This window comes from Ixodes scapularis, unplaced genomic scaffold, assembly GCF_016920785.2.
Source record: "Ixodes scapularis isolate PalLabHiFi unplaced genomic scaffold, ASM1692078v2 PGA_scaffold2__306_contigs__length_199485367, whole genome shotgun sequence".
In the NCBI taxonomy this organism is placed as follows: domain Eukaryota; kingdom Metazoa; phylum Arthropoda; class Arachnida; order Ixodida; family Ixodidae; genus Ixodes; species Ixodes scapularis.
The window spans coordinates 5,067,255-5,076,872 of record NW_024609857.1 but is presented as its reverse complement, the minus strand read 5'-3'; positions in this window follow the sequence as shown (position 1 = coordinate 5,076,872).

Below are 9,618 nucleotides of genomic sequence, written 5' to 3'. Positions count from 1 at the left end.
AATTGAAGATCCGCTACTCTCAGATTGTGCGTGCACTCTAGGCATTGGCGTACCAACTTGTTTTTGAGTGGGGGGGGGGGGGGGGGCAAACCAGACCGCCCCCCCCCCCCAGAACCGGGGGGCGGTACCCTTGGCATCCCTTGGGCGCCGCCGGCCAACGTTTGTAATGCCCGTGGCGGCTGTTTCAGGGGGGGGGGGGGGGGGCAAAACACATGCCATGCCCCCCCCCCCCACTCTGAGAGCCGGCCGGGGGGGGGGTAAGCGCCCCCCTTGCCCCCCCGGTTGGTACGCTCATGACTCTAGGTCATTTCACACAAGGTAAATTTGCACTATTACGCTAAACGTGACATGACCACTGGATTATTGGACGATGGTCGGGAACTAGGACGCCCGCAGTGGCAAATACAGCCGATCCGAATTCTCATATCAAACATTAAAAAAAAAAGAAGAAAGAGCTGGACACAACATGTTGCAGAAGCCAGAACCAAAACATACGCAAATACTCTTAATGCGATAGAATTCTTTAACTCCTCCCCCCGGTTTCCTTGATCGTTCTGGCCTCCTAATCTGTAGTTTTCCTGCTAAATTTAGCGGAAAAATTGACGTCATATGACCTATACACAAGTTCAGTCTCCCCGCTAAACTTGTCAGGAAATTTGATGTCACGTGACCTGACGCCACGGGATCTACGAACCAATTCAGTTTCCCTGCTAAATTTAGCGGGGAGACTGAATTGACCAAGAGGTTGCCTCTAAGTCTAGGGCTCTAGGCCCTAGAGGTTGTCCTAGACATCGTCTTTGACGTCGCCCTCTGGGGCGTCATCCTCGACGTCGTCCTTGAAGTCGTCCTTGAAGTCGTCTTCGACGTCGCCCTAGACGCCATCCTCGACGTCGTCCATGGCCTCGTAACATGACGAGTGCTAACGCAGTCCATAGACAACCAACAATAGTTTTCTTTTTTGTGATCTGGTCAAGAAATTAATCGAGCAGCTGTAGGAAGCCCAGCTATTTTAAAGCCCTTTAATTGTGACCAAAGGGGCAAGCAAAGTCACTTCGGCAAAACGGCTACCACAGCGCAGCCTTTCTTTTTGGTCGATGGACGCAATATACGATCCTTAGTGCTGAAGGAATAATCCTCGCGCTCTTCACAAGTTTCCCACCCCCTAAAGCATAGGGGACCGCTGTTAGATTTAAAAGATCGCGCTCCTTGCAACCATTCTGAGTAACTGCTAGTCAAGTATTTTAAAACTGAGGAAACATTTTGCCAAGCTAATTTCAAAGATACGCCTCATGTGGCACATTCGTTTCGTTACTAGAATTTCTTTCAAGTAGGAAATCTGCTTCTGCGAGGAAAACTGGAAAATGTTTGGTAAGCTTGGGAGAAGAGCGTGTTGGTTCAAGTGATGGAAGAATGAACAATTAACACTGGGACAACACAGCCACATCTTTCAACTAACAACAGACGATTAAAAAATTCCCACAGCGAGCGCCGACTAAACCCAGGAGGGAATTGGGGGAGTAGGGGAGAGAAGGGCAGATAAAAACCGCGAAGAGCAAGTCAGAGAGGTGGGTTTATCTCGGATTTTAGAAATTCAACCTCAGTTATCGTCAGCAGGAGGGAAGGGTTTGACACGTTGTTGTTTGCTATGGTCATGGCGAATGCCTCTATGATCTCCCTGCCGAATCTGCTGTTATGCCTCCCCAGGATTCTTCTTTCATCAAAGAGGGGATGACAAAACGAACACGAACGGCCATGTATGACTATGGGATGACAAGAATCAGAAGATGCCTTAGAAACTTCGTTGTGATGTTCCCGGAGTCTGTGATTGTAATTGTAAATATATCAGCCTGAACTTTAGAATTAAACTAGAACACAAAAAAAGAAAGGACAGGATAGGACACGCAGCTGTGTGTCCTATCCTGTCCTTTCTTTGTGTTCTAGTTTAATTCTAAAGTTCAAGCTGATATATTTACAAGTATGTACCAACAAGCTCAACTCTTAACCGTTATTAGTCTGTGATTGACCACAGCAAACAACAACGTGTCAAACCCTTCCCTCCTTGTGACGAAAACTGAGGTTGAATTTCTAAAATCCGAGATAAACCCACTTCTCTGTCTTGATCTTGGCGTTTTTTATTTCCCCTTCTCCCTCCTTTCCCTCCTTGGTTTAGTCGGCGCTCGCTGTGGAAATTTTTATTCGTCTGTTGCTAGTTGAAAGATGTGGTTGGTGCTGTCCCAGTGTTGTTTATTCTTTATTCTTCCATCATGTTTGATAACTTGCTAATACTCCTGTTTTGATATTCTGTCCATTTGATTTGCCTTAAACTCGGACCTGCAGGTTATTCTTTTGTGCATGGAGGAACACCTTTCCCCAATGCCCTCCTCGCTCGTAAGAGGCCACTTTGGAGGATGTATATTTGGTTATGGGGCATTTGTAAACACTGGGCACACTGCAAGATATTCATAAATGTTGTCTGCGACACGAAATTCACTGCACAAAGTGTATATACTGCAAAATACTAGATGGGTGTAAAATATTGAGGAATTTCTTCTACATTTTCGATTCCCTCTTGAATAAAAACGCAGAACAACAAGCATTGAATATTATCCTTTAAAGTCCGTGTCTCTATTGTGTGCGTTAAAAGGCACACAAGTGTTATGTTGCTAGTGAAGCTCAGAAGGATGGTTTAAGCAGACTGTTTAATAAGTAACATACGGGATCAAAGCGGCAGCTATGGCGAATGCTCGTCAGTTCCAAACGCAACAGCGCGTGCCACCTCCTGCGAGCGTGCTCACTGGATGTCTTCTCAGATCAGAGAGCCTCATGACATCATAACAAGCCAACACTGAAACAGGGAAACCAGCAGCAAATCAGCAGAAGCCTGGCAAAGCAACCAGCGAAGCGGCCAAAACTCTTGGCAACTTTCAGCAAGCGTGGTACCGCGGTGTGAGAGCCGCGCTCCCTCGGGTGTCAATGATCGGCTTCCGAACGAAGGTGCTTGCTTCCCCCCACATGCTGCAGACCCAATCTCGTCCTGCTGTGCTTCGACGATCATCCAGATGACAGCCATGTTGATAAGAACGAGCGCGCCCCCTGTAGGCCGTGAAAGTTGCGATCCCAAGCACAATGGCGCTGCCCTGCGGTTTCGGTTTCGCTGCACCGCCATGCTGATTTTAGTACAGCCCCCGGGCGCCAGGGGATTTCAATGGCGCTGCGGACACCTTTCGCTCCCGTGCCCATGTGACGGAAGCAGAAAAGGTTTCGTGCGAGCAGGCGTTGCGGCCGAAAGGAAGCCCAAAACGGGTAGCAGTGCACCCACCGCCGACAATCGCAGACTATTTGATTTCTCCTTCGTTTACTCGTCATTGTGGCAGTTGGAGTACACGCGCCGCCGCGCCGCTATTCGCCGAGATCCGATCACGTGACAAGCCAGATCAAATGCCGTGCAGGAAAGTAGACGTCGACCGCGCCCCGGCGTACGTTCCCCTGCGAGCGCGCCTCGAACGCGCGGCGCCGCTATTCGCCGAATTCAGTCACGTGAGGAGCAGGATCAATATGCCGTGCAGGAAAGACGGCGCTACGGGGATGAACGCGCAGCTCTGGCTCCCGTAGGGAGCCTATGCAGGAACTCTAACGGTGGTTAAAGGGACCATGAAGGCAGTTTCGAAGTTTTATTCGACGATTGAAATGGATGTAAGGCACGTATCAGACACTGTTGACCACGTTCTAGCCCGAACAGAAGTTTGGGTGCCGCACCAATCGAGCAAACAGGCGCGGTAATAACAGCGCCGGGAACGATGCCTGAGACCCCACCGAGGCGGCGGCAGAAAGCTGAACTAAAGTGCGCCGAAGCGTGACGACAACGGGCTCCTTGTCTGGCGAATGGTTCAAAGCATAGAGTTATTATAATGTACGCTAGAGGTTCAACTGGCGCTAGTGTCTATGCGACTTCCGGGAGGCAAATTGAAGCAGACAGCAACCAGTCTACTTTTGCGGTGCTCCTGTGCATTCCCATGGGAAAACGCGCGTGTATTTGGTCTCTTCGCCGGAAAATAACATGGATAACTTTTATTATTTCGGTTGTACCGGATAGTATGTACATTTATTAATATTGTAAAAGTGTAACTGCTTTAATTACAGCATTTTTCATTACCACTGAACGATGTTAAGCTTCGCTATATTTCAGGCCCAAACCTATGTTCCATGGCAGGTATGTAAAAACAAGCGACGATTCTAAGCAAACTAACGATCGAAAAGAATGTAGAGTGTGTTCAAGGTTCGCTAGCAATGCGGTGGCGCTTATATATTGCTAATATACCCGTCCGGTCACTCTATGAAAATGACTCCGTCGTGCATCTTTACGACGGTTAAAAACATTCAAATGTAAGAAATAAAGTACGTGGACTGCGAAAGGTGTGCCTTTTTATTATCTCCTATGCCGGGCAGTTTTTATCGGGCACCTGTTTTCCGACTTTTCCCTATTTGCAAATATTTAGAGCGTGCGGTTGATGATTTGAACCCAGAACATGCATCTCTGCACATATTCGTGAGCAGAAAGAATAAAACAGTTACTCATTTATTGCAGATCTGACTATATTACGTGGCTTTCACTTTATTTTGATCGTCTGCATTCACAGGACGTACTTATCCAGAGTTACTGCGTAGTTCTTGCCGTCTCTTTTGGTTTTCCACTTGTCCTTCGTTCGTTTGGCACGTATATCCCCCATGCTGAAATCGCCGACGCCGTGTTCGCGCTAACAGTGCCCGACAGTGCACATAAATACACGTACGAAGCGGTTTAAGCACCGTTTTTCATGCCACACATTTCAATTAAAAACACAGTAACTGACCAATTATTTCGTCTGCGTAACTGAGAAATGTTCGAATGTGCCCAGTACGAACGAATTGTTTGTGATATTTGCTCTAATAATTGAGCGCGGAGAGAAAATGCACTCGCTTTTTCCCATAGAAATGCATTACCGGAAGTCAATTTCGGACTGCTTGCTGTCTGCTTCAATTTGCAGCATCACACTAGCGCCAGTTGAACCTCTAGCGTACATTATAATAACTCTATGGTTCAAAGGATAGACGCGCTCTTGGTTTCGATTTCGGTGGTGAGATGTGATGAAAAAAGTTTATTTGAACGTTGGATAATCTTTTGAAGTTGTAGTTGGGAATTCATAGGTTTCATACCGTGTATAAAAGCATTATTTTGAAGGCGTAACCCTCCGTTTGTCACTGGTTGAACGCATCCCGCACTGCTACCTCGGGTGCGTAACAAGCATCGAGCAACCATGGACAAAAAAAAAAAAAGAAAAAGAGGTACGAGCGCCGGGGGCGGCGGACTCTTGGTTTTGGTTCTGTGCGTCGTCTCGTGTTCGCTTTGCGAACTGGTGTCTCACCAATCATGCCGCGTTTATGTGCAGTAGTAGGTTACGCGAAAGGTCGGCTAAAGACGTGCGGTCGATCGGGCGACGTAAGTTTGCATAAACTGCAGACCGATGCAGCAATGCGCAGCATTGCTGCATCGGTCGCCAATCCAGAGTTCTGCGTCCTTAGCAGCATCTCCCGTTCAGTCGGCGTGAGGTCGCTGAACGGCAGCTCAAACTCGTTTGCTAGCGCGGCGTTGTCGTCCATCTCTTCCAGGTTTTCTTCACAGACTGCCGTGCACTAGAGCGAACCACGGGAACCAAACTGAGTGTGCACTAAATCCTACCGATGCCGACAGTGCTCCCTGACGTCACTTCTCTTTCCAGAGGCGGAAAAGGGAAAAATCTGAATGCTTGTTTCGGTTTCGCAAATTTATTTGCAGGTACAGAAATAAGAGTCACAACGTTCTAGAAAAAATTGTGTGGCATGCCATGACCCCAATGCTTCCGAAAGCACCTTCGTTTTTTTAAAACAAGTTAAATTGCCTTCATGGTCCCTTTAAACACCCCTGTATCCTGGGAAAAGTGGCGCCATTCATTGTTGTGGAAATGCTCGAGACACGTGCCGCGCCCCACTTCTGGGAAGAACATGGAGTCTGAAATCTAGCTCAGTGCTGCGCTGTGCCGCCATGATCTTCACAAGGGCTGCTCGTGCACCGACTCACCCTGCGCTAATTTTAAAGCATGAAGGCGCTTTAAGGTGGTCTTTGCCTTTCGCAGAAATGAGAAGCTCGCGCCGCCATTTCGAAGCAAGCTTCGAAGCGACGCGCGCCCGCAGGGGTCTACAAACACGGTTTGCTCAAACTCGTCTGCCAGCGATCACCTTTCACAAACCATTCAAAGAAAATTGGAACCTTTTTTTTTTATTATTTCAGCGTCAATACTCTGCGCGAAACAAACACACACAAAAGAACTAAACGAAAAAAAGGCGTCTTCCCTGAAAAGCTTCTGGAACGACGTGAAGCTCTAGAACCTACAGACGCTGCACGCAGGAACGTACCGACTAATACTGGCACAAAAAGCACTGCCTGCGAAGCGCATAATCTCGGGACACGGGGTCTGCCTCGCTCTCCGGCCGTTGTGCTGGACAGTCGGCAGCGCCCCGAGAAGCTTGGCACGAACGCTCGCGCACAAAAGGTCTCTGCAAGTGGTGGACACCGCCTCAAGGCCTGCGCATTAGGTCACCGGGACCCGCCACCGAGCGACAAATAGGCCTCGACCAGAGGACGCGGCCAAACACCCGTGCATCCTGGCGTCGCCGCTCCTTACTGTACCATTCTTTCCCTCGTTGTGTACACTCCGTTTCATCGTACCTTCAAGCGAAACCAAGGGCAAAACAGAAGTACACTAAAATCAGAACTATTTTTTGCCTTTCATTCGGGAGTTTTAGTAGATCGTTTTCAAAGGCCCTCTACCGCTAAGGGCGCGCGCTTCAGAGCATGCGTCGAAGTGGCAGCGCGAGCTCCCGATACAAATAGCGTGGCCTGAAAACACCATGTACTAAAACTCTCCGCTAAATCAGTTGGCATACGCGTCGAAGTACCCTCTGACCCGCGCTCTTTGCCCAGCCCCATTGCCTCGGTCCGCGTGGCGTTAGAAGCGCTCCGAGTTACGCTGAGAACCCCTGCATTGATACTTTTTAGAGTTCCAAATGATTAGAAAACACGTGATATAGCAAACAAACAAATATTCGTAAAAACAAATGCTTGGTGCGAGAAAGAGTTGGTTCAAGATCCGCGTCCAAACCGGGTTCCTCCTTGCTTCCTGTTTTGATGACGTAATTGGCGAGGGCATTTTCCGAAAGGTTTAGAGATAGCGAGTGGCGTGTCTGTAAGAATTAATAAGGATTTTCATCAAATATGTTTTTTACGACAAGTACAAACGCGCCACGCTGCTGAGTCGAAAATATAAAAACTCCAAGCCCGGAAGTGTAGAATGACGAGGCATCGGCCACTTTCCTTATTTCGAACATGGCGGTGCTCGGCGCCTATACCGGAGGCGTTGAAAGGAATATTTCGATGCCGGATAACCTCTCGAATTTCTAGAGAGCATTAGTCGAGATATCGGTAACTTTATGATATATCCTTAGTGTCGGTCATCAAATTCTGAAACACGTCATTTTCCTTTGTATCTACTGACAAATCGTATGATACTCCCTAACTAGAACGCTTCTATAGACCCTTTCAGGCAACATTTCATGGGCGCCGCCATCTTGGCGTCACGTGACCCTGCCGCCATAGCCGCCCTTCAGTTTCTCGCCGTTCCTCCGCGTTGTGTGCTGCACCGGCCCCTACCGGAGCTTTGTTTTCGTGTTCTTTTACGTTCCGCGTTGAAATCGTGCGTTTTCTTTAGTTCTTTTCGATATTTCGGGCTTTCAGTTAATCATTTGATATCTATATTTCAACATATCTCTTGTATTTTCTTATTTATGAAATGGAATCGGAGAGCGAACGGATCGGCGATACACGATTATGGCTTCAGAGACGATGTAAGTTCATCCCATTCTAAAGTTTTTCTCGCTAATAAAGGCAGTCAACACCATTGCGACATATGCAAATTTCAACTGACGCAGTAAGGCTATCCAGTCGTGCTTCTCGCTGCATGTGCGCGCTTGTTTCCGTAAAGCCGACCCGCATGTAAGCGATTTAGCGTGCGACGAGACGAGCGACGGTGACAACGACGAGAGTCAACGACGAAGACTTCTCACTGTCGCCTGTTGCATCGCTCGGTTTTTTGGGTTTTTAGAAAACGTCGCTCACCGTCTTGGTCGCTTGCTCCCGTCGCTTCCATGCGGTTTGCCTCGTCGCGCGACTGCCCGAGCGACAGCGAAGGGGGTCATCGTCGCTTGTCGCGTTGCTCGCCGAATCGCTTGCACGCGGTTTATACTTAATATCGAGGCGCCAATGGTTCATTGCTGTGTGCATGGAAAATAATTGAGTATAAACCGCATGTAAGCGATTTGGCGAGCGACCAGATAAGCGACGGCGACCCGCTTTGCTGTCGCTCAGTCAGTCGCGCGACGAGGCAAACCGCATGGAAGTGACGGAGCAAGCGACCAAGACGGTGAGCGACGTTTTCTAAACCCCCCCCCCCCCCCCCCAAAAAAAAAAAAAAAAAAAAAACGAGCGATGCAACAGGCGACAGTATTTGTAAAAAAAAAAAAAAAAAAAAAAAAAATCTCCGTCGCTCGTCTTGTCGCACGCTAAATCGCTGACATGCGGGTCGGCTTTACGGAAACGACGCGCACATGCAGCGAGAAGCACGACTGCGATAGCCTTACTGCGTCAGTTGCAATTTACATATGTCGCAATAGTGTTGACTGCCCTTTATTAGCGACAAAAACGTAAGAATGGGATGAACTTACATGGTCATTGAAGCCTCATAAGTATCGTCGACCCATTCGCTGACCGATTCCATTCCATAAAGAAGAAAATACAAGAGCTATGTCGAAATATAAATATCAAATGAATAAATGAAAGTTCTAAATAGCGAAAAGACCCAAAGAAAGTGCAAGATTTCAACGCGGAACGTAAATGAACACGAAAACAAAGCTCCGGTAGGGGTCTGTGCAGCACACAACGCGGAGCAACGGCGAGGAACTGAAGGTCGGCTATGGCGGCCCGGAAAGCGCGCGAAGGGCGCGCCGACTCGTGGCAGCTCGAGTAACTAACTCGCTGAAAGCGTCTATAAGAAAGAAAGACTCGAGGTACACCTAAGCACTTCTTATGAGTTGTGAATGCGAAAGCATGCACGTCGTTTCCCTTATTTCGTCTGCGGCGTACTTGCGTCGGCGCAGACAAAGGTCGGAGCGGCGCTCTCCTCGCCGCTCTGACCTTGGGCGCCGCTGCCTCGCTCGGCAGCCAGTCGCTTCATGTTACCGGCGCGCTGGCGGCGCGGACACGCAGCGCCATAGGGTGGCGGTCGTCGAGACTGACGCGCAGCGGCCAATGGGAGCCTCTTTCCTTGAAACCACGATGCGCGCCAGCCAATGGAACCGAAGCCGAAATCCATGCCATTTGGCTAGGCTTTTCGCGTGACTTCAAAGCTGGGAGCCATCAGATCGCGGCTTCACTTGGAGAAAGGAGTTTAGGTGCCGTTGGTGCGGCTTCAAAGCTGGTGACGTCGGCTCTCTCCATGGAACAGTTAATGCTTTCGCATTGAAAAAAAATGAGAATAAAAATTGACGCGT